Genomic DNA, 25740 nt, shown 5'->3' with positions numbered 1-25740 from the left:
TTCGTGCTATTCATCATTTATTCTGCTAGACAGGAAAAAAAAGTTTATGAAAGCTAAACAAATGAAGGACATTGTACACTGCCTATAGGTGGCCTCATGTCATGGGATTCTTGAGAATGAAATATACTTTATCAACAAATTGCCAGAACCTGAATGCAACTTTTCTTTGAAGAAAATTTGGAAAGAGGTCACAGCCTGGAAAATTCTAGGGTTCCCCATGGTGCCAAGTTCACATTGGCCATCCCAGTTGAAATCTTGTGCTGAAAGAACAAAAAAAAGAATACAACAAATTTTGGCAGTTTTCTGGCCTATTCAATATCATTGTGAGATTTAGGTCCTAAAATGAATAATAAATGGGCCAATTTTGTTCTGCTTAATGGAAGACCATGTATCAAATAGATCTGGGAATTCTATTTGTGCCAGTCGGATAATAACCATAGAAATACTGCATGTTTTATAACACAGAAATAGTTAGATTAGTTCATAATGATTTTTGTACAAGGCTGATGTTCCAAAAAAGCCTCTTTGTCATTTATATAAATCAACACGAAGCAAAATATTTCCATTCAAGTGTAGGGAGCACAAAATCAAAACTAATATGAGTGTAGAAATAATCAAATCATTACATCACATTTTCATTTGCATAATTATGTAGTATCAAATGAAGATTTGATAGTCTCATTTATACCACATCACCCCAAAACTCACAGTTCAAGTTATGGGTGTAAATAGACTCTCTCATTTCACAGCTACAATTCAGATGGCCCTAACTGGCTATGCCAGTTCAAGTTAGGTTATAATAATAAGTTATAATAAGTTGACTTGAGGGTCAGGAACTATAGAAGGTGTCTGTGAATGTAAGTTCTGGACAAATAGATTCTAAAATCCTTAACATTAAAAATTGTTTATTTGTAAGGAGAAAAAACAGAGTTACAGATTAGAAAAAGAAACATTAATTTAAAGAATGGGTCATCTTTTCCAAATAGGCAGACCCCATCTTGTTTCTTAACTGTCCTCCCTTAACTGTCTTAAGACTTTTTTAAAAAAAAATCTATTTATTCTGGTGGAAACTCAAAAATATTCCACTGCCCAGTGTTTTTTTATAAAGTGTTGTTAATGACAAATGGGGGTAGGAGGGTGGGAAAAGCACTTATATATGCTGTAATAAATCTAGAGTAAGCCATCTCAATGTCTTCCAGAAAACTTCTACCATTCTTTGCCATTTGCTGTGCTGGTTGGGATGAAGGAAGTCAAAGGTATCTTAAGAGCATCTCAAGGTGCCTGTTGCTATGATAAATGATTTCAATATTACCACATTAGTCTCCACACCTGTTAACCTACAGCCTCTGTCAGATATTATTTTCTTAATCTAGAGTGAAGACTATTTTGGGTATGCTGGAAACACTTACAGAATATATTCACACTTATAATGGCCACCCTTATGTTTTATTTTACTAAAGGCAATACTGTGTTTGGAGTCATCCTCTCTGTAAAAGCTTATTCAATGCAAGCCACTTTGAAAAAAAAATCATAAAGGCAGCAAATAAGGACCAAGAAGATGCCTTCCATTTTTCAGTACTGGTTTGAGCTGGTGAACAGTTTAATTACCTACTCTATCTTCTACATGAAAGGGCTCTGTTTTTTATTGGCTTTAAAAAACTTACTTCCAAACTTCCATCACCCCATGAGCGGTGTTAGCATGAGCAACATTTTTAATCCTCTTTGTTTTAGTGGCCCATAAATAAATATCCCCTCATCCATGCTCCAATAGTAATAGTACTCCTAATAACTGAGTTATGCAGCAATCCAATGGATGTTATATTTATTGCTACGTTTTTACATCATGTAAATGTTTCATGTAAAATTCATGTTTACATTCGCCACTATTGCAAACATTCATGTGACTTTTGTTATCTCCTGGTCACCCATGTTGTTTCTTCTTTATCACTCTGGTATACATTTCCAGCAAGGTTCTTATTCATGCTTAAGGCCAGTGCTGCAATCATTGTACTCTGCACTCATTATGAAGTTCTGGTCCCCACAATATCAAAAGGAAGTATGAACATTTTCACGTGTGAGCTACCTCAACGACAAAGGGCCTGGAAACAAAGACCTAGTGAAATGGTTAAGGGACATGATTAGCTTGCCAATGAAATAATGGAAGAGTTTGGCATGTTTGAAATAAAAAAACTAAGGTGAAATATGAGAAAGGTCTACTTCTATCTAAAAGGTACAAGAAGTGGAAGACCTATTTTCTATTGAAACTGATAAGGATCATTGGGTTGATATCAAAAGAAAGGAGATTTCAGCTGAATATATGGTGGGATGTTCTGAAAGTCAGAGCTGCAAAGCAAAGGAATAGTCTGCCAAGAACATGTCCAGGAGATCCCTGAATAGGAACCACCAAACAGTTTCCTTCTAGGGAAGGTTTAACAGAATCCTGCACTGAGCAGAGTCCTTTCAAACTCACGCAAACTATAATTTTTGATTGTTAGACAAGAGTTAGATTTTCTCTCTGAGCTACCCACACACCATTTTTATCACAGCCTCTGTGCTTTTCAAATGTCAGAACAAATCCAGTTTTCCTCACCTTATTTCAAAAATAATACTCTTAACATAAATACCAAAGGGATCACTAAGAAAATAGAACAGAATTTATTTCTGTTGCTGAACACCTTTACCTGGGAATAAGCACTAGTTTATTACACAAAATACTTTTTAGAAATTAAGGAATAAGCATCCATAATTTGATTTATTCTGTTCCAAAATGACAATGGAAGGAGGGAGGGGAGGGAGGGAGGGAGGGAGGAAGGAACATTTAGATGCTATACTATGAATCTATGATCTCATCAACTGCGTACTCTGAATGGTTGATTTAAAAAAAATTGAGGGTTGACTGTGGAGCTTGGACTTTCTTCTCAAAGCCTAGCCCAAAGCCTTCACTAATTTCTATTGATTAAGTTAAGACAGTTTTTAATATATTTGTGTGAAATTAAAATACAGCATAATGCAAAGATTTCATTTCTGCCCTTACTACCAACCATTACCTGTGGGGAATTGTAGAAAAGCAAAATTGTGTTCTATTAACTTGGCAAGATTGTGTTCTATTAACCTGGCTTTGGGGAAAGAAATGTATATCACTAATACAGAGAAATTCACAGAGGAATGAAAGATTTAAAATGGGAAAAGAAAGGTGTTTTCAGGGAGAAAAGCTATTTTTCCTTGGAGGAAAGTTATGAAAGTGATTTATAAAGTACTGCAACTTTCAGCTTTGAAGATTTCTTGAGCTTTAAAAAATTTACAGGCAACCTCTTGTTTTTACAGCCTAAAGCAGAACTATACTACCAGCTAGGATTTGATACCCTCAGCCAAAAAAAGAATACCACACATTTAATAAACGATCAAATCCTCTAATGCTATTCCCCACTCTCCGATCACAGAACTGAGCATTAAAAAAGTGAAACCTGTCAATTCTTTAGACACTTATGGCTCACACTGTCACTTTTTTAGCTGAGTTATCTTAGCAGTAGTTATTGTATGCATTTATTTATTTTTTCAGATATTTTAACATTTTTTTCATGTCTGATTCTTGGAGACTGCCTGGACAGTCCCTACAGTTTTATGACAAGTTTTTTTGAAAGTGGTTTTCCATTGCCTCCTTCCTAGGGGTATGAGAAAGTGATTAGCCAAAGTCGCCCACCTGGTTTTGTACCTAAGGCTTCATGGTCCTCTGGTTTCTAGCCTATTGCTAGAAACCCAACTGACTTTCTTCATAAATCATAAATATCACAGATTTCAACCTTAAAGCTATTTTTCAGTTCTGATATAGGTATGAAATCAATTTGATTTCCAAAGTAGACTCAATAAAAAATGAAAGCATCTCAGATTTAGATACAGATAGATACAGTTTAACAGAGTTGGAAGGGACCTTGTAGGTAATCTAGTCCAACTCTCTGCCCAAGCAGACCCTACACCATTTCTGACAGATAGCAGTCCAGTCTCCTCTTGAAAGCTTCCAATGATGAAGCTCCCACAACTTCTGAAGGCAAGCTGTTCCATTGGTTAAAGGATTAGTCCATACTGAATTATCAAAACATGCTTAAGTGGATTGCATTGCTACCATATTAGGCAAAAAGTTGCTGTCAAGCCTATCCAACATAAGCATTTAAGAAAGAAAGACCCTCGACTCCATTTGTAAGGAAAAGTATACATTTATTTAAGCCGAGGAAAAGCCAGAACTGAAGCTGTTACTTTTCTCCTGCCCCAGGCCCTCCCCCCTTCCCCCCCCCCCGTCATTTTACTAGTTTCCAATAAAGTTGAAATTAGTTGTTTTGGTAACAATTCTGAGGTTTGGCACCTCTTTGACAGGTGTTCGCATTCTGTTCCCATGCCTGTGTCCTTGGATCATTCAACTGGTGTATCTCGTTGGCATTTCTGATTCTTGTATTCCCCTCCCTGTATTCCCCCTTCCCCCATATTTTATGGCAGGCTGAAATTAAAGCGAAGCAGGGTTGGAACGGTGTGATGGCAGATCTAACAGTTGTTAAAATTCCTTAAAATAATTATAAAAGTACTTAATTTAAACCTCCATCCCACCAAATGTTGCCATGACATCGGGGGATGTAAGCTCTGTAGTCACGCCGAATCCCACGCCGAATCAGAAGCAACCGGAATACGACTGATCCGAAAGACCCTGCCAAACTGCCGGGATGCCACGTGGCCACCAAACAGCTGAGGGGCGGTTGCGTGGCGATGACATCACCCAGAACGGCAGAGAGGACCCGAACGAGGCCTGAAAGGCAGTGGGTAGGGGCTGGAGGAGGGAAAACCCAGCCGATTGGATAGGTGGTTTTGGCAAGCAGGAAAGCTGTAGGTGTAATTATTATGTTGGCTTAATTCAGAGAGCAATTTACTCTGGGACATGTGGGAGGAAAGACGCACGTGATTGGGTGATGGGAGAAGTGGTGTTTATTGTATAAAAGGTGGCAAGGAGCACGGGCATGTAGCCCTAACAAAAGATTCAACAGAGATTGTCAGTATATGCCAGGAAGTTAATAAAAGAAGGCAGCAACAGACTAGGTTTGTGTCCTTTCTTTTGCCTTCTGGTTGGAACCTGACAAAATAAATGAAAAAAGAATTTTGTTATGTGTTCAGTTTAGTTAGCACTAAAGTTCCATGAAGTGTAACATGATCATAGGATTCTGTTGAAATCATCCTTATTCAGCCAAGTTCTAAATTGCATTACATTTAAATGATATAATTGTACTAAAATAATTTATATTTCTCAGGATTCCCTCTATTTGCCTCTTGAAGACAAAGCTACATAAAAGCATTGCAATTATCTGCTTTAATTGTCACGATAGCTTTTTATGCCTTTAGATTACACAAGAAAGGGGATTTTTCTTGCTGTTAATTATATGTAAGACTAGATCTTAAAATATAACCCATTTTATAAATAGTAACTGTATTTGCTTTTACAGTATATCTCATCATACCCAAAAATACTCCTCAGGAATTATTCAGTGAAGATGGCTGAAAAGGGAGTGAAGAGGAAAGAAAGACTTTTCCCCAAATGTTGTCCTTCCCAATCTTTCTCTGTTTTCACAGTCCTTTTGCTGTAAGAGGGAGTGATGCAGTGGCCTAGAAGTGGAGTTCTCACCTCACAATCAGGAGGCTGTGAGTTCGATCCTAGGTAGAGTTGGATATTTCTCTCTCTGGGCACGATGAGAATATATCTGCTGAACAAAACTCTGCATTGGTGACAGGAAGGGCATCTGGCCAGTAAACATTCTGCTAGCTCAATTCAGTTGCTCAGACTCCACCCAGCAAGGGATTATGGGGTCATTAAAAAGAAAAAAAATCCCTTTGCTGTAAGAGAATAAAACTCTTTTAAGCATCCTTCTGAATTGTCTTAGCTCAAAGAACAGGGAGTTTGTCTTTTATCTTTTTTTTTCTTCCTGCCTTAGAAGGTGCTAGTGCTGTTTAAAAACCTGCTGTTTCTTCATTAACATCAAGCTGGTGCATCGAAAACTCTTCTGTTTTTATCCGTACATCTTAATTATTAATCGTTCTGTACCTTAGTTCTTGCAATTAATTTAGTAAGTGAAAACATGAACAGAACAATCCGCATCCTTAAATAATTTAAAGCATTAATGGTGCCTGATAATTTTGGGAGTGACTCATTATTACTAATTCTTATTCTTCAGCAACTTGTAATCAGTGAAACTGATTAGCATAAGTGCCAGTTTCCATTTTCCAGGTGTTTAGTAATAATATACATTTGCTTTAAAAGAATAACCTATCTGCATATGTTTTGAAACTATTAGCTTAGTTTTAATAGAAACTGATTTCACTCTTAAACACTTGCACATAAGTATATTTATTGAAGTTAATGACATCTCTTTATTATGCAAAGCCTGATATAGATAGCTTCACTTGATCAGAAAAAAAGGAACTAAAAGTAACTCAGTGTCAGAGCTAGCAAACAGGCTTTCCATTATTGAGACAAGATTTCCATCTAAATATCGGTGTTTAAACCAAGGAATGAATAAAAAATGGAAATGGAAAATCATTCAATTTCAGCCTGGAACAAATAAGGCAAGTGCATACTGAAAATCAATATTACACAAATAATACCATTAATATTTTATTTGGCATATGCTTCCCCACAGAAATTGGCATAAGTTTACTACTAGGTCTACAATATTCCCGTCAGAGAAACAATGAACACATTATCTAAGATTAAAATGAAATGAGGGATTTCAACATAGAATTATTCACGCACTTTGTGCCGTATTACTCGTTTCCAATCCAGTAGGGCTAGCAATTTTCCAATGATTAAGGGCTGCTCTTAACATCCAGGGGGAGTCTGAGGGCCTTGGTGGGTGAGATGGTCTTTTCATTTGGTTTTGGCTTCAAAATGGGAGAAAACCATACCAGCAACGTTCATTGATTAGGAGCAGGCAAAAACCCAGAGCTATTGACAAAAGGGTTGCAGGTGCTCTAGGTGCTAGAACTTCCAATCCCTCCAATACAGGCATCCCCAAGAATGGCTTTTTTCTCCATGGATCTAGCAACTCTGATTGTTGTAGTTGAAATTTTTCATCATCATCATCACCATCAGCCATTTAATTCAGTAGTGGGTTGCCCCAGGTTCAGACCGGTAATAAAACCGGAGGGAGGCTCCACCCACCGACCTCGACATCATCAGAATGCTTCTGTGCACAGAAGCTTCTGCACATGCGCAAAAGAGTGTGCGTGCGCAAAGCAAGCACAGATGCACGGCCTCATTGCAAACTGGTAGTAAAGGTAAGTAGAACCCACCCCTAATTTAGTCGTATCCAACCCTCAGCCACTCTGCAGATCAGCACCCATGCCCTTCTGTCTCACACCACCTCCTTCAGGTCTGCCATGGTCATCCCAATCTCATCCTTTATAGCAGGGGTCTCCAACCCCTGGTCTGTGGAACAGCCCTAGTCCACAGCATGACAGAAACTGGGCTGTGCAAACAAGTAGAGCCCCACCTGTGGGATGCAGACAGCATGTGAAACCACAAAAAAAAACTGTCTCCAGGGAACAGGCCCCTGGTACCCAAAAGGTTGGGGGCCACTGCTTTACAGAGTCCAGCCAGCAGGCACTAGGGCAGCCTCTTCTCCTTTTTCTACTGATCATTCCCAGCATGATTGAATTTTCTAGTGAGCCCATTGGGGTTAAAATTGGTGGTAGGAATATCAATAACCTCTGAAATGCAGATGTTGCTTGTTTATGTAAGGCAAGGAGGGTCTTGAGTGACTAATCCTAAGAGTCAAAGATGAAAGTGAAAAAATTGAACTGCATCTTAACATCAAGAAAACAAAGATAATGACAACTGCAGGGAACACACCGATCAGAATTCAGATCAACAATGAGACCATCAAAACAGTAAAGGAAGATATCTTCCTGAGCTCTAAAATTGATCTGCTGCTGACTGAAGCCCTGAGATCAGAAAGTATATAGCACTTGGAAGAAGTGCAATGGCTGGTATCAGAAAAACTAATTCCAACTGATTTTCTTCCACATGAAATTTACAACTGCATAGCAAGGACAAAAACCTAACCATTATCCAATATGACTTTTCCCATACCTTATTCATTTTTTTAAAAAAAACATAGCTTTACAGTTTGAAACTTACCACACATAAAATAGGAAGACAAGATTGTGAATAAATTGAGACAAAAGTGTAAAGAAATTGCTTCTCTGAGTATAACTTTACATATAAGTATCCAACTGGGGACAAAAATATAATATCTAATTCAAAGAAAGGACTTACCTGAATAGCTATATAATTTATAGATCAGCCTATAACTTAATAACATAATCTTATATACAACAACAATTTAAAAATGCACTGGATTCAGTTGAGCTCATTTTGAGATAAATGAATGCCGAATTGCAATTTTCCTACGAACAGAAAATTAATATGGTAGGAAAATGTCAGAAAGTTTTACCCCGCAGATTGTAGTGTCCAAAAATTGAGTTGATTTACATGGACTCATTGTACATGAACCCATTCAAAAAGTAAGACTGTTTTCCAAGTCTGTAACAAAACTGGAGGGATGATAGGCATTGAACCAATGGCAGAAAATCCTTAAACTCATACAGTAAATTCATGATTTATAGCACATACAATGAGCACATGGCTTAGTGAAAATCCCCATTTATATGAGCTAGATGTTACTAGACATTCATACAAACACATGCTACATTGTACACTGAAATTTCAGGCAATCTGGTTTGGCAAAATTAGTGTTGCGCTGCAGAGTCTCTTTAGAAATGCCCCATAATCATGAACTGGCATGGGAAAAAACAGTTTGCAAAAAGCTGCCAGCGGCTTAGCTAGTGGGCATGGAAACATGAAGTTCTGTCTTGGTGCCTCTGTGACCCATTGAAAGAGGAATTGAGTAAACATAATTTTTAAGGCTTAACCTTGAAAGATTAGACATCAAGCTGCCATCTTTGCATGACAAAAAGAGTTGGCAGCAAAGTCCAGGAGCTGGGATGTCATATTATTGTGCAGACTGAAGTTTGATTTGCTTTGACTATCAGAAAACAAAGGATAATTGCCATGCAGTATTAATACTAGTGTTTCAAATAAGCCACTGTAATGATGTACTTGGTTACTGAAAGGAAGATTTGGTATAATCTTTTGAAAAAGCACAGCAAGATGATTACAGATATTGTTTCTTTTCCAGAGGAAAAAAATCAATACAACAGTGTCCACATATCTTTGATATTCATAAAATACTTTCATAGGGGGAATTGTGTATTTAAGCTCTTTGTACGTATTTTCAACTCACAGTGTGAGTTTATGAGAAGCTGTAGGAAGGGAAGAAGCAGATGTTCCTGATTTTACTAAAACTCATAGCTTTGTAGAACCACACTTGAAGAAACATGTGTACAGAAAAAGAGACTATGCTGGAGCCAAATACTGCACACAAGAAACTTTTTAAGAAAAAGCAGTATTTGTTGGCAGTTACAAAACCCTGTAATGTACATTACTACATGATATGGATCATTCCATGTTGCTTTAACAGGGGAATTCACATATGACTTTCCTCTCTTCTTTATTTATACTTTCTGAAGCTATATCACCTAGATAGAGCTTCCATTTGACTCTGGTAAATAAAAAGATTTCTGGAATGGCTACAAATGTGTTTTCTTCTTAATTCAAGAGGAATTTCTGCTTCTGATATTCATATCATCCAATTCTACTGCAGATATCAATTCCAAACTGAAGATCTGCTTCATTGTTTTTTTATTAAATGGGCAAAATCCTCAAGGCACTGGAAACTTATCAAGATTCTGATGAGGTTAAAGTAGAAATCTTGTTGCCATATTTTTTGTTCAGATCTCTCATTTCTTGTGTTTATACAATATACTAGACTAGATGTGTGTGGGGTGTGTGTGTGGGGTGTGTATCCACAAATCCCACAAACCTGAAATTGCCTTTTTAAGCAACCACACAAACTTTCCAAAGGACATAGCTGCTTTAATGCTTGGAGAAGGGTATCTTGACCCTGCTGATATGCTTTATGAACTACTCCTTTTGAACAGTTTTACAACCACACCTACTCTTATTACCTCTGCACAGACTACCTTGTTTCCCTTGCATCTTTTGAAGAATACATCTCCAATAATCACCTATGGCTATTAACCATTAATAAATCTGATTTGGATCAAGGTTAATGAGATAAAAGGAGCTGTTTGCAGATATTGTCTATAACAGCCCTTTTATTCTTAGCGGATTTGAAACGAATGATGGAACCTAAAGAATTTTTTCCTGCATATGAACATATTGATAGGATGTATGTGTGTGTGTGAAAGAGAGAGAGAGAGAAAGAGAAAGAAGAAGGAGGAGGAGGAGGAGGAGGAGAAGGAGAAGGAGAAGGAGAAGGAGAAGGAGAAGGAGAAGGAGAAGGAGAAGGAGAAGGAGAAGGAGAAGGAGAAGAGATGGTCATAAGTGTGAATACATGGCCATTGTACTTTTGAAATGTTGTTGAACAAAGGATTGTAAACTGAGGATTACCTGTATAATTGTCAGTTGAATAAGACATGAATATATGTCTGCTGTTCCACATACACATTTGCTTAGCCAGAGCAAATACTCCACGTTAATTGCTACCTTTGTACCAGCTTGGTAAAAACTGGGTCTACGACAACTTGCTGCAGCCAATTCACCACAGCAAATTTGCGGCAGTCAACTTGCCATGGCCAACTCACTGTAGGACAGGAGTTATGTTAATATCAAAGAAATAGTGGAATACTGTAGAATCATTAAAGAAAGGATGCCAAATATAAATGATAAAAATTAAAATAATTCTTAAAATTATTTTAAACAATTAAAACTGAATTGTTGAATTGTCCCACAGTGAATTGGCCATGGTGAGCTGGCTGTAGTGAGTTGACTGTGGCAAGTTGTCTCATTTCATAAAAAATAGAATTAAAGGTGGCTTGGTCATTGCAAGATCTTAAAAAGCAATTTCCTGTTTACTGCTCAATCACAAACCATCTATTAAATACTGAGCACTCTCAGTGGCCACAAAATATGGATTCTAAGGCAACAGAAAAATAATAAGGGGAAAGTAAGGGAAAGAAATATCATAAAATAATAAATGACTGGTTAATATGTTGCACAGGGCCACTGCACATTGCAACAGTAAGTTTAATACTAACATCTGTAGGCTACCTCTGTTTGGGGCAAAAGGTTAGTGAATACCATTAGCAGAAAAGGAACACTGGAAATCTTTATGTCTTATGAGAAGTTTCCTGTAGATATTTGAGGCAAGCAAGATGTTGGATTAAGTAAATCTTTGACCTGATCCAGCTGAGTTTCTCTTTGCTTTCGAACTGAAAGAGAACTCAAAGCATTCTGCCGCTACCATTGCTTCTACACGGGGAGCGTGACAATATGACCTGAGGCTCAACAATGTACTTAGCATCATACACCGCAGGGGCTTCAGATGACTCTTCAGTGGAATTCAAAAGACATTTGTGCTAGCTGCTGCCTAATCTCATCTGGCTCCTGTGTTAACGATTGGTATCTCTGTTCCTCTTGAATAGATCCCAAACCCTAAGCCAAAAGATTCAAGACAGATCTGCTTCTGCTTCTGATACCGACTTGTTCTTCTCACTCTTGTAAGAGATGATGGCAAACTGATTCCAGTGCCGTGCTTAGAACTCAGAAACTCAGAACCAGCTTAGAATAAGAGCCAGGTCCTACCAGCCGAATCAACAGAGTTCTGAAGGAATGGCATCCTATCCTACCTTTATTCTTAACATTAACACAGTGCGCATACAGTAAGTTGAGGGTCAAGATTTGTTCTCCGAGCTTGTGGGTTGGTTTCTGAATGTTTTGTTACCAGACTAGGTAACAACTTCAGCGGAGTTTCAACTCTGCCAAAGATGTTACCTAGCTTGGTAAGAAAAGGTTCGGAAACCAACCCACAAGCTCGGAGAACAAATTTTTACACCCAAAGCTATAGATATTCGCCACTATTGCAAAACATACAGTAAGTCTTAACCCAACTCCTGGAATAAAGCCTTTACATGTCATGTGATAGGATTTGAGTAAAAACAAAAAGGTACTCGCTTCTGCTTTTATCAAGAACATTCAAAGGTTATGTGGGCCATAATGGAGATGAAAAGAAATGACATCATATCATGACAGTGTTTCTCTCTTGCTCATAAGCAGCAGCCTAATATTAAGTTAGACAGCAGACAGGAAGATCAGCTATCAGCTCAGATGATTCTCAATCATCCAGGTCATGGTTGTCCCAAAGGTGCTTTTTCAAAAGGCAACTGGACCAGTGGTGGGTTGCCCCCAGTTTATTTATTTATTTATTTATAATTTAATTTATATTCTGCCCTTCTCCCGAAGGACTCGGGGCGGTGTACAGCCAATTAAAAACACAAGGTACAAACAACAGTTTTAAAATAGTTAAAAGTATTAAACAATTTCGGCCCGAATTTAAAACCCAAAATTTAAAACACCCAATTTAAAATCATTTACATAGATAGCCCTGTCTGGTGGAACACCAGGGTCTTAAGGGCACAGCGAAACTCACGGAGGTCGGAGATCTTGTGTATTTCCAGGGGCAGTTCGTTCCACAGGGCAGGATACTACCGGTTCTATAGAACCGGTAGTAAAATCGGCGGGAGACTCCACCCACTGACCCCGATGTCATTAAAATGCTTCTCCACATGCTTTTGCACTTGCGCAGAAGAGTGCACGCGCAGCCCCGCTGCGAACTGGTAGTAAAGTAAGTAGAACCCACCCCTGAATTGGACCAGTTGCCTTTTGTTGTGACTCCGACCCCTGAGCCCGTCTTATTGGAGGGAGAAGACTCCGAAAGTGAAGGAGAGGAGTTGGCAAGGCCTCCCTCTCCAGGACCCTCCTCTCTGGCAATGCCTCAGGTGTCTTCCAAAGGAGAAGAGATAGGCCAGGAGCCAGGCATTTCCGAGCAGCCGCAGTTAGACAGCAATGGAGATAAGTCTTGGCTGGATCCCTGACAGCGTCGGAAAGACAAGCACACGCAGCAGAGAAGGAGGTGTGCCAGAGATTAAGCTGAGTCACTGGACCACAGGGAATAAAAGGGGGTGTGGTGGCCATTCAGGCTTTGTGACGGACAAAACTGAAAGCTAGCAAGTCATTCTGCATTTCTGGAACTTTGTTATATACTCTGCTTGGACTGATTTTTTGGGCTGGACTTGACTATTCTTTGGCTTTTGTGGACTTTGATGTTTTCAGTCGGAGGAGATAAACCTCCCTTTGTAAGTAAAAAACTGTTGGCAAGCAGCCACTGGGTTGCTGCCAATTCTGTTATCAAAGGAAATTCTTGTCTGCTGGTTTATTTTAACTCTTGGTCGACTGCTGGTGTGCGTGTGTGAAATGGGGACAGAACACCTTTTGAAAAAAGCATCTTTGGGACTATCAGTTCTGGGCTGCAAATTTCCAGATGCTTACTAGTGGCAGAAAAGTTTTGTTGCATCACCTTGTTATCTTTGATAATTATCTATAGTTTAGTTGCCCCGATCTTGTACTGTAGTCCTAATACAAAGGCAATGATATTACATCATGTTATTTTCAGTTCTACATAACCCAGGTTTTCTTCAATCTCAGTAAACGGTAATTGAATAACATAACCATCAGTCAATAGACCTTCCAACTTTACAAGCATCTATTCATAATCAATTTACAATGGTAGCTAGCCTCCCAGCATTAAAAGGCAGCTCTGTGTTAGCAGGCCTATTGAAAGATTTGGTCTGGAGGTTGAAATTTTTGATTTTTATGAAATACAAGGCCTCTCTTTTCTTTTTAGAAAATATTCTGCTCTCACACAGATTTATCTTCACGGTTGAGCAGGTTTTTGCCTTAATTGGTATTTCTCAGTTTCTGCATGAAATACTAACTGCCTTCCTTCGCCCCTTTACATATGAGATGGGACTTGAAATTAATAAGCAATGTAGCAGGCGATGTACTTACATGCACTTAAGATGTAGATCTTTCTACTTTGTTGGATGATCTAAATGCAGCAAGATCTGAACGCAAGTAGGTACAGTAGTGCTTCCTATCTAAGACTGCTTAGAGTAATATGATGAAATCGATCCAGAAATTGGGAATTAAGTCAATAACATTTCAGTGAATGTAGTGTGCCTACTGCAGAGTGTTTCTGAGCATTCTGTTGCTACTACAGGTAGTCCTCAATTTACAATTTGGGATGAACACCCTTTGAATGGTGTGGAAGTAGGAATGGATTGCAGACTACAGGAACCAGGAGCACTACTCAAGTGACCCTGAGGACACAGATAAACCTCCAAGTGCTTCAACAACTCTCTAAAAGGATTCAAATGACCAGCTGCAAAGAATATAAATCCTTCCATTCCCCCTTTATCCTGTCAGAGCTGAAGAAGCTTCATGGATGAGAAGTGAAATGTCTTCAAAGAAAAAACAAGAAATTCTAGTTGCCTTCTGAAAAACACACCTTTGGGACAACCATGACCTGGATGACTAAGAATCTCTACAGACTCCTCGACTTACAATTACAACAGTTCATTTAATGACCATTCAAAGTTACAAGAGCACTGAAAAAAGTAACTTTTATAACCACCAGTTCTAGTTAGCACTGATGATGTTAACTAGTTAGGGTAATGAAAACAAGCAAGCTCAGAGAGCACTAAGCACTCCTCATTTCAACCCTGAACTGTAAATATTCTCCTTTATTCATTTGCATATCTTTGGTTCCCAAACTTGGAGAGCTGAAAATATCTCAATATGAAGTACTTGCCATATATAGATGACATCTAGTATGGTTGTGTCCAAAATGATTTATTCTAGTTTATGTATATTGGTTTGTACAGAAGATGTGATGTCTGGCCTTTTGAGGCAGGAATACCAGCCCTTTATGCTATCGTAATATCCCTTCTTCCTCCAGATGTTAACAATAGCATCAGCATAGGGTTATTATTTTATGTTCATAGCAGTTCACAGTTCTCCCTTTGTCCCAATTTTCAATACAATTTGTATGGAAATAAATAAGTTATTTATATGCAGAATTGCATAACCCTTCTCCGCTTCATCTCCGTCAAGGGAGCTGTTCTCCTACTGAAATGATGCTATTATGTAACCGAACAGTAGTTCACCTAGAAAGGCAGTTACATTTCTCGCAATATATTTTGATAAGGAAATGCAGCATTTTCTGATTCTGGCTAATCCCAGGGCCCTTAATGAGTTGCTACCCAAACAATTCCCACTTCAGTGTAAAATTAAAAGCAAAATATGGATAAAATATAAGCAAAGGATCCAAGGCTACTATGTGAGTTTTTGTGTGTTTTCCTCAATGTTTTTTTTTTTTAAAAAGCAACCAAACTAGAGCACTCTCCATAAATTGAATGGAATTCAAGAGCATTGGAAAGAAAATGCATGTAAACAAACTTCATTCCAAATAACAAATACAAAAACAAGGTATTCTATAGAAAATAAATATAATTGCAGCATATCTCATATGTTAAAATGAAAAAGGCATTAAGTATTACTTGTCAAACAAGTTATTTAGCATAATACAATGCCTTTGGCTTTAATAATGCATTGCAGAACAATTTGCTATAGCTGTGTATTGGAACACACACACACACACACACACACACACACACAAACACAAAGCTGGAAGTGCAAACTAAAATGACCCATCATATTTTTCAGTACAGAAAATTCCAGATTGCAGCAAACATCCTTTACAAACTCCCCAGTTTTTAGATTTATTTTATCACAATTTGTCATCCAAAAATTCTGCATGTGCAGTGATAATGTATTCTAATCAAATGAAATATTTTTCCCAAACCCATTGTATTAAAAAAAAAAATTGCTGTCCTCCCCTTATCTCTCTTACTATTTCATTTTCTTCATTGTCCCTTTTTCTTTGGTTACATTGTATTTTCTAACACTAATAGCCTTAATTTTATACATTTCTATATATTTGTTATATACCGGTACATATTTTACATTTTTAGATTCTCTAAAGGGAGGAAAGATACAAAACGGAAAGAAGACCACCAAGAAATATTGTTTAAAAAGAGGATGTATTTATATGTTACTGTATGTGTTTGTCATATTGTGTTATAATAAAATATTTTTTAAAAAAATTGCTCAAGCCTAAAGACACTTACCACAAATCCCTACATATATTTTTCAAGAATTTTCATTTATGTCTATTAGTATAATTTCAGGATAAGCTACAATAGTTATATTGAGTTACTTACTTTTGTCTTTCAACCAGTGATACTTTTCAATTGTGGTGGTTTGCAGCCATTTTTAGAAATTATTCATCATTGTCTTTCTATGAGTAAAAATAGATGGTTGAGTGTCAAGTGTCCAGATCTTAAAACTGGGCCACTGAAAATTAACAATAGTCTGATCAGATATGGAGAAAGAAAACAACAACGAAAAGAATTTATAGCATATTTGATGGCTTCTAGAAGTCTGTTTCATGAGCAATGAAGAACTTACATATCTCTGAAGAAAGGTGTGGCTATTTGCCTCATTAGCTAAGAGTCTAAGTAGGAGGAAATGATATTAACCTAGTTCAAGAACCCATGTAATCTGAAATTTGGTGCAGAGTTTTGGGCAGATGAGCGTTGGCTCATTATTTAGAAGAGTGTTCGCTCATTATTTAGAAGAGACACTGTGGCGCAGTGGTTAGAGTATAGTATGACAGGCTACATCTGCTGATCACTGGCTGCCAGCAGTTTGATAGATCAAATCTCACCAGGCTCAAGGTTGACTCAGCCGTCCATCCTTCCGAGGTCGGTAAAATGAGGACCCAGACTGTTGGGGGCAATATGCTGACTCTGTAAACCACTTAGAGAGGGCTGTAAAGCACTATGAAGTGGTATATAAGTCTAAGTGCTATTGCTATTTACTTTTAATAAATATAGTTCTTAAGGCTAGATAGAATTTTCTTGTATATATTGTATTTCAGAGATGATCACAAAGCTAATAGAAAAACGAAGAGTTTTTTATTTATGGTGATGACTTTGATTTTGCATTATATGTTGCCTTTGCTGCATATTGCAGAAGAAATTCCTTCCACAAATTTCCCAAATAGTTCATTTTAACCCAGAAAAACAGCACACAATTCATTGAAGCACAGATTGTTTATTACAGTACCAGAGGCAGAAAGACTAACCTAAAAAAGAGGGCGACATTCAGTCCCTCTGTATAGAATTATGCAAATTACAATATATATTTAATCTATACAGCAGAAAAAAAAGAGTGGATTATAGTAATATGTGTGTGCTAATGAAGTCAGAATGGTGAGGTAATGTGGCATTACAAAAACAATATTTTTCTGAGTTAAATAAAGTAATCTTCCTTGAGAAAATTATTTTAGTAAGTTACTTTTTCTAGATAGGGATTACCTTTGAAGGGAATGTTTCTGTCTATCTTAACACCATCTTCTCACCAAAAATCTAGTATCCAATTGCAAATATATACAAAATTGCACTTGTCTTTCTCTAAAGCAGGGATATCAAACTCGATTTCATTGAGGCCCACATCAGGGTTGTGTTGGGGGGGGCTTGGGGTGTGGCCAGGGGGGCGTAGCTAGCTTGGTGTCACTCGTGTGATCAAATGCCACTTTTCCTAGTAGTTTGTTTTGCTAGCACTCTGCCGGTGAAAACAGAGCTCCTACACGGCCCTCCCAAGCTCCATTTTTGCTGGCAGAGGCACGTGGGCCAATCCTTTGCTGTTTCCAGGTTGGCCCCACAGGCTAGATTTAAGCACCCCGCATGCCAGATCCAGCCCACAGGCCTTGAGTTTAACAACCCTGCTCTAAAGGATTGATCTGAGTCTGAATCTCAAGAGGCCACCATCATGGGAAACTGTTCAAGACAAGTGACATTTATTCTAAATCTAAGTAGGAAAATTACATGTCTTACTTTTATTTGGAAGGGATCATATTCACCTGTCTCCCACTAGATCTGATCAGAGAATCAGCTCCAGAGGAAGACCAGAACTATTTTTTATTTTGCTATAATAAATAGAAGATTGCTATACTAAATAGATTTTACTTGGATTGCTATAACAAATAGAAGACTGGTTGTGCCATAACTCCCCTATTTTTATACTTCAGTGAACCATGGAGAAATTTCACTTCTGAGAATGATCTTGTTTCCTAGGACTTAAAGACTGTTTCGGCCCGCTTTGCCTAGGAAACAATTCTGCCATATTTCTATCAAAGCCTCATTTCACTATAGTGCTAGATTATTATTTGACCTGGAAATAGAGTTGCCCACTATTCAAAATAATTGGATCCATGCAGTTTTGATGTTCAACATGGTTATTGTTTAGGATAGTTGTTTTATGTTTTATAGATCCAAACGCTGTTGCCAATTCCTCAGGCCCATTGCTGATCGATCTGTAACCTACACCAAAAACCCCTAGTAAAGTCTTTTATACATTGCAGACAAAAGACAAGAGTTTATATGGTGAATTGCAACTACTCTGATTTTAACGATAAATTTTCAATGCACTAATTCACTTTTTCATATTAAACCTCTCAAGAAATTTGCTAGGTTGTTTCCAAGGCAGAAAAGTGAATAAAAGTTATACTTGCTTTATAAAATCTATAGACTTTACTTTTCTTCAAAAAGTTTTTTTTCTGATCTTCACTAAAAAATGTTGACAACTGGGCAGAATAACTTCTAGTAGCATTTCTCCTGCCATGGATCTACTAGAAGCAAAATATCCCTTTTTTTTTTTCTCATCAGCATTCTAGGAATTTGATGACCTCATATTCTGCTCTCTACAAAACACCACAAATACAGAGAGCTACGAAAGCCTGACCTTGCTAGTCATAATATGCGATCAGTATGTTGCATTAATATGTTAATGTCTAGATTAACACAATAGCTTTCATCTTGTATTAGCACTGACAAATGTATTATAGTTTAATCCATAATGCAAGTTAATAATCGATGTGGGCTATTGGTGTTGATGTAACTATTTAAGATTCTTTCCCAATTTGGCAACAAAATATGACAAGAATTGTGGTACAAACACATCTGAAAAATAAGTTGGTATGACTGCTCTAGTTAATTCAAAAATCTCCCTTGGCATGGAAGCTGACATTCTGCTTGACCATTGCTTCAGTCATGATATCAAGAACACTAAACAATTATGATTTTATTGCCCTGGTTGTCTCATGGATATTGGTAAGGAAGGGAACCTTTCTAATCAGAACTTGCTGAATCAAAGCACTCAGGAAAGCAAAATATTTTAAACTCTAATTACAAGGAGGTCTGTAAAACCTGAATACCTAAGATAATACAGTCTGCTAGACAAACACTTTCTACCAGTATAGCTGAGTTTGTAAAACTCAGTATAGAGTTAGATTTTAACCTTAAATTGAGACACACACCAAAACTTCATAATGTTTTTCATTTAACATATAAATCACTGTTCGGTCTGGATTAATTACAGGTCAGATAATGGATGGAGAACTTATAGTCAGGTAAATGAGTTTGTACTCGTCTCTTTTTCAAAAGTCACTGCTGCCTTAAGCTACTTTGAAGCCCTCCATAGATCAAAGCATGGGATCTCTTGCCTCATCACATAGCAGAGAATCAATATCTTTTCTTTTGTTAAATTACTGCAAATTTCAGGTGAACTATTTGCACACATACATGCCCTATAGAGATAAGCACAATGGTTTGATCGGAACCATTCGAGTTAGTGAGCATGAGACCACTAAATTCTTTCGTCAGGCACAATCTTATCTAGGGGTGACATGATAGCAGTGTTCCAATATCTCAGGGGCTGCCACAAAGAAGAGGGAGTCAAGTTATTCTCCAAAGCACCTGAGGGCATGACAAGAAGCAATGGGTGGAAACTAATCAAGAGAGAAGCAACTTAGAACTAAGGAGAAATTTTCTGACAGTTAAAACAATTAATCAGTGAAACAACTTGCCTCCAGAAGTTGTAAATGCTCCAACACTAGAAGTTTTTAAGAAGAGATTGGATAACCATTTGTCCTCCTAGGTCCCTTCCAACTCTGTTATTCTATTCTATTCTATTCTGTTCTGTTCTGTTCTGTTCTGTTCTGTTCTGTTCTGTTCTGTTCTGTTCTATTCTATTCTATTCTATTCTATTCTATTCTATTCTATTCTATTCTATTCTATTCTATTCTATACATGTTCCTGGAAAATAATTCCACTGCAGAGTCATCTTCATAAGGCTCAGGTGTTCTTATGTGTATGATGTACATGAAGAAAGGGAAGATGGATGAAAATATTGTCTCCACTTCTCATCTATCACTGGCCTCCTTGCTTTTAGGGGAGAAAAATGCTTGAATGTTCCCACGTGGCATTCACATTTATAAACCTGTCTCAGGATTCAGAGCAGATGGATACATAATGCTGCTAAGGTCAAAGTAGAGCCTTAGGCATCCATAGGGAAGGGGAGGGAGGCATTATGGCTTCTTTCAGACCTCTATGAACATGACTGCCCCAGATCAGAATATGATGAAAATAATTACAGTATAGGGTGGAAGTAGACTTTGTGTCCCCTTCCCTCTCCTTCACCTTACATGTATATTTCACACATGAGGAGAATGCCTGAAGAGGGACAAATATCTTCTCTGAACTTTATTATTTTGTGCTATTCAGCAAGTTCCCAAGGAAATGTAATGAAATAATTCTCATTAGTACTAATTAAACAATCATGAGAAGTATGGTAAAGTTGGCTGCGCCTCTTCACTGTAATTTTAGAAGTTCATTTTTTGTTAATAATTTTATTGAAGTTTTTAATAAGCATAGTAAATATCACTGCAAATTAAATTAGAAGAAAGAGAAAAAGTGCTGAAAAAAAGAATAGAAGAGAGAGGGAAGAGGAGAGGAGAGGAGAGGAGGGAAGGGAAGGGAAGAGAAGGGAAGGGAAGAGAAGAGAAGAGAAGAGAAGAGAAGAGAAGAGAAGAGAAGAGAAGAGAAGAGAAGAGAAGAGAAGAGAAGAGAAGAGAAGAGAAGAGAAGAGAAGAGGCTTCCAACCTTCATCAACTTCACCCTCTTTGAAAGTTACAGATAAAAAATCTCCTCTCCTTCCCATAGCTCAACTTTTATCTATGGGCAATCCAGAAATCAGCATCTTTTCAATCCTACCTCAGCAAAAAATTACTTAGGCGTTTACTATTTATTCAAACAAACAGTTTATCCCTGGTTAAATAGTCCAACTTTATGTTCCTTTTTTTTTTGCTTTGCATTCTATTGACCTTTAAATCATTCCTGCAGCATCTTTTGATCTTTCATTACTCTTTGGCATTTAAAAGGAGTCTTCAAAGTTTTCACCAGCCTACTTTGTGGTCTACTTTAAAGAGGCATAAGAGGATTTCTTCGCAGTGGTCATTACCTCTGATCATTCACAGAGACATCTTCTATCATATTCTATGACTCACACCAAAAGCTCTAAAAAGTTTAATTCATAAGAAAGCCACAGGCAGTTTTGCTTACAGACAGATTACTTAACATTAAAACTGGCAACATTATCCCATAGAGAAAAATTCTGGTTATTATTATGGGATAACAGAGCAACATGAACTTTCTTCTCCTTTTGTAAAGGTAACTTTTTTCTCAGTGACCCAAATGACTAGTTTAATAATCCCATATTGAGTTGTTGAAAGGTCTGTGCCTCCTAATGGCCTGTATGTATGAAAAGGAAAACAGGTGCGTAGTTGCAACTCACAGAAATAAAAAAACAAATACAGAGCTACTATGGAAGTTGTTTGTCTAAGCAAAGCAAATTACCTCAAGGAGTTCAAATGGAACAGAAATATTCTTAGGCTCACCAAAGGAACTGCTTGATATTTAAGATACACAATCCCAGCATTTCTACTACTGTCACACAGGGTTCATTTTCAGCATGTCTAATTTCCTTCTACATTCTCCAACTTCATAGGCAACAATCTTCTACTACTGGTCAAACATGGATAGGATCTCACATTTGATTTTCTAACCTGTTGCCTGATTGTTTACATTATTTATATTTATTCTATTTTTATTAATCCAATATTTTCTATTTTCTAGGTGGATTAAAGGGAGAGGAGTAGAATCCAAAGAAAGACACCATGAAGTTCACTGATGACAGTATCGTAGGAAATAACAATGAAAAGTAAAGATGTCTCTGAATCACATTTGACTTAAAATGATTAAATGGGTATGTCTCTTTAGTTTTCTCAGTAACACTACAACGGGCACAATGTAAACCGGTAGTAAAGGTAAGTAGAACCAGTGGTGGGTTGCCCCTGGTTTGCACCAGTTCTATAGAACCGGTAGTAAAACCGGCGGGAGGCCCCGCCCACCGACCCTGACATCACCAAAACACTTCTGCGCATGCGCAGAAGAGTGCACATGCACGTGAGTGAAGCGAGTGCACCCCCGTGGCCCGGCTGCAAACCGGTAGTAAAGGTAAGTAGAACCCACCCCTGAGTAGAACTCACCCCTGAAGTGATCCTATTTTTTTATCAACAGCCGCACAAAAAGTGCTGCTGAGTTTTGTCCAAACCAGTCCCTTAGATTTTGCCTGGACCTCATTTACCTTCAATCTTTCCCTGAAGGATTACATGAAGTATGCCATATTTTTCCGGGTGTTGCATCACATTTTGCATCACAAAATATTCTAATTTTCACTTTTTAATGGTTTCGATTTTTGCCCTTGGCTTTCCCAGGTGGCTTATCACCTCTCATTTCTGATTTTGTCAACCCAGCTTAGATCTTTTGGTCACAATAAATATTCTCATTCTTAGATTTCATTACTATTTAAGTACCCACTTCCACTTCTTTAGGGCATCATTTTCTATAGTTGTTTGTAGTAGTGTGCTGGAACCAACTCATACTGGCTCCAATAGCCAATTGTTAAATTTTGGTTACAGTACAGTATCCAGTGGCCTCACCTTGGAATTTACCTCGCCCCCGCCGACCAGATTCATCCAATGTCCATGGTCAGGTCAACCTTCTCAACGGGAACTGATGGATCTCGAGATCAAGCACCTGAAACAAATCAAGGCCATCAAGGAGGTCCCACAAGACCAAATTCTTGTGGGGAAAGCTGAGCCACAACTGCTGGCATGCCAATCAGCTGTTTGATGGGAGGTAGCACAGCATAGTGGCTACAGTAGAGGTGACAGTGCCTGTGAGACCTGGAGTGGTTGGAGGAGCTCAGCACTGTGCCTTTCAGGGTGGAGGTAGCTGCAAAAAATTAAATAGCAGCAGATCAGGTCTTTTGAGCTGTCTTTATGCATACATTTCTTTTTTGGAGATTCAGTTGTTAACTATTTGCCACCCCTTGTCAGGAACTGCTTCTTTGACGCTTCTGTTTGGAATCATCAGTGATACTGTCTATTCACTTTGACCTCTAATCACTCTCTTTTTAAATTCCTTTCACTTTTTTCCAATATTAGGGTCTTTACAATTACTCTTACATTACATGCTCAAAATATCTAAGCTGTAGTTTAATCATTAGTGCTTCCCACGAGGAAGCCACTTTTACTTCATTTAGAATTGAACTTTTGTTCTTGTGGTCTAAGAGATTCCCAGCAATTTTTTCCAGCATTACAATTCAAAGACATCCATTTTATTTTGCTGTCTATTTCTCAGATATTTGTTACAATTGACAACCTATATCTATATTGTCAGTGTGATGTCTCTGCATCTTAATATTTAGTCTGTCAAACTATTTCTTTCTTGTAACAATATTCCTGCAGCTGTAACTACAGATCTTTACAAATCTGATATTCAAGAGGAATTGATCAGATTTCAAATTAGACAATAAGCAGTCCCCAATTCAGTGTATCAATCAATTACATCAATTCCATTTGATGTAAAGCAAAACAAAACCTTGAAAGACATCAGCAAAAAACTGTGAACCCTAGATTGGATTTCATGTCTGTCCTGTTTAGAAGCTCATTAGAATGGCAGTTTTGATTTCCTTAATTCCATGCTTTGCACAATTTTACAAGGAAGTTCCATTAATCCATTTATAATTATTCCTACATACCTGTGTAACTTAGTTACTTATTAATTAAGGCTCATGTCATATCTCAAAAGGGTTCCATTTATATGTAATAATCCCTGTTTTATCCAATTGATATGTGTCTTTGTTTATATTAGAAGTTCTGGACCCAGGAAAATAATAATTGAAAAAGACTGAAAACAGAAATGATAGAGCTGCTATAACCATCAATTGATGGTTTCTTATTTTTTTGCTTGCACATTTCCTGTGAAACTTATGCAATGTTCCCTTACCTTTGTGTTAGACAGAAAAATAGCATGCTTGGATGACTATGCCTGTGAGTGCCTTGTATAAAATGAACAGACCAACTATGGGTACCTTGAATTATCCAAGCCCTTGGCCCAAAGCATTTTTTCATCACAGTACCCAGTAAGGAATTAACACATACTATAGCATTTCATCATGAATGATCAGAAGATGTAATGGCATTGGAAGGGGGGAAATGTCTGGAGGAGATCTCTCCAAATTCTTACCCCCAAACCATTAATTTCTTAGGATTTCTAATGGTGTGCAAAGGGAAAAAAGCAGCGAAAAGATTAAAGGGGTCCTTCATGGCCATATATCTCCCTTACTGATTGAAAATAACTTTTTCAAAACAGCAATGGCATTGGCTGTATATCGTTCTCTATATAGTCCTGTAGGACAATGGGTTTGAAGAAGTAAGTGACATAAAAACTATAGTTTGATGGCAAACCATAGTTTGCAAGCAGATTCAAGATTCCATTTCTGGAATTTTCCAATAGGTCTGGGAAATAAAATTCCACAGAGCTGTTGCCACTTAATTTTGACAATACTGAAGTAAGTTGTACAATAATGGTCTGGATAAGTATAAGCAGCATCCAGTGCTTCAGATTCTGAATCTGATTCTATAAATCATAACTGCTATGCATAGCGGTTCTCAAAGGGTGGGGGGAAGGTAAAGGAGGAAACATTTCCTTTATTAATAGCCGCTTTACTATATTTAGTTTTTGATTTGTAAATAGAGCAGCAGATTAATTCTAGTCAGTTTGAAGTCTGTCAACTAAATGTAATACCCGTGCTCCAAACATCAGGCATTTATTATTTAGGACTGTTCCTTTCATGTGTTATTTTGAACCAAATAATGTGATTTTATTTATAGCTATTTTTTTCCTAGTCAAAAGAGGTACAGCAGAAGCTGTTGTTTGGCCTTTGCAAATAATGGGGTTTATTTTACAAAAAGCCTTGCAAAAACAACAAATTGAGAGAAGCTCAATCATGAATTAAAGTGGATTTTGCAAGACAAATAGAAAAACAGTGCCATCTTTTGGCTCAGAGAGATAGGATTCTAAGCTGGACATCTCTGGCTATAACCATGTCTCTCTTCCAGTGAACAAAATGAATATAAACAGTGGCTGTGTAATTAGAACAATTTGATGCATCTGCAGTTCACTGCATGATAGCAAGTGCTTTTCCCATTCTCGGCATTGTGTTCCCCTCGAGCAGAAAGTGGTACATATGAAGCAAGCATTTCTAGTTATTGCATTTCCAGAAAGAAGCCAAAAAGCTACTGATAAAAGGGAATTAAAGTAATCTTCACTTACCAATTGCCATTCAAAGTTACAATGGTGTAAAAAAAATAGTTTTTTGTAACCAATCCTCACATTTATGACCAGTGCAAAATTCTGCAG

General features: G+C 37.6%; 1 long non-coding RNA gene across 1 annotated transcript; it reads right to left on the bottom strand.

Annotated features, from left to right (window-relative positions):
- Positions 1–25740, bottom strand: LOC117660580 (uncharacterized). Its single transcript, XR_004589711.3, has 4 exons — positions 25654–25740; positions 22974–23070; positions 16294–16370; positions 1–260 (listed from the first exon to the last, which is right to left on the bottom strand). It is a non-coding gene; the product is annotated as an uncharacterized LOC117660580 (long non-coding RNA).

This window comes from Pantherophis guttatus, chromosome 2, assembly GCF_059756535.1.
Source record: "Pantherophis guttatus breed Tessera chromosome 2, ASM5975653v1, whole genome shotgun sequence".
Taxonomy (NCBI): Eukaryota; Metazoa; Chordata; class Lepidosauria; order Squamata; family Colubridae; genus Pantherophis; species Pantherophis guttatus.
Note: the sequence above shows the minus strand (reverse complement) of the source record. Positions and strands in the feature narration are given on the sequence as shown.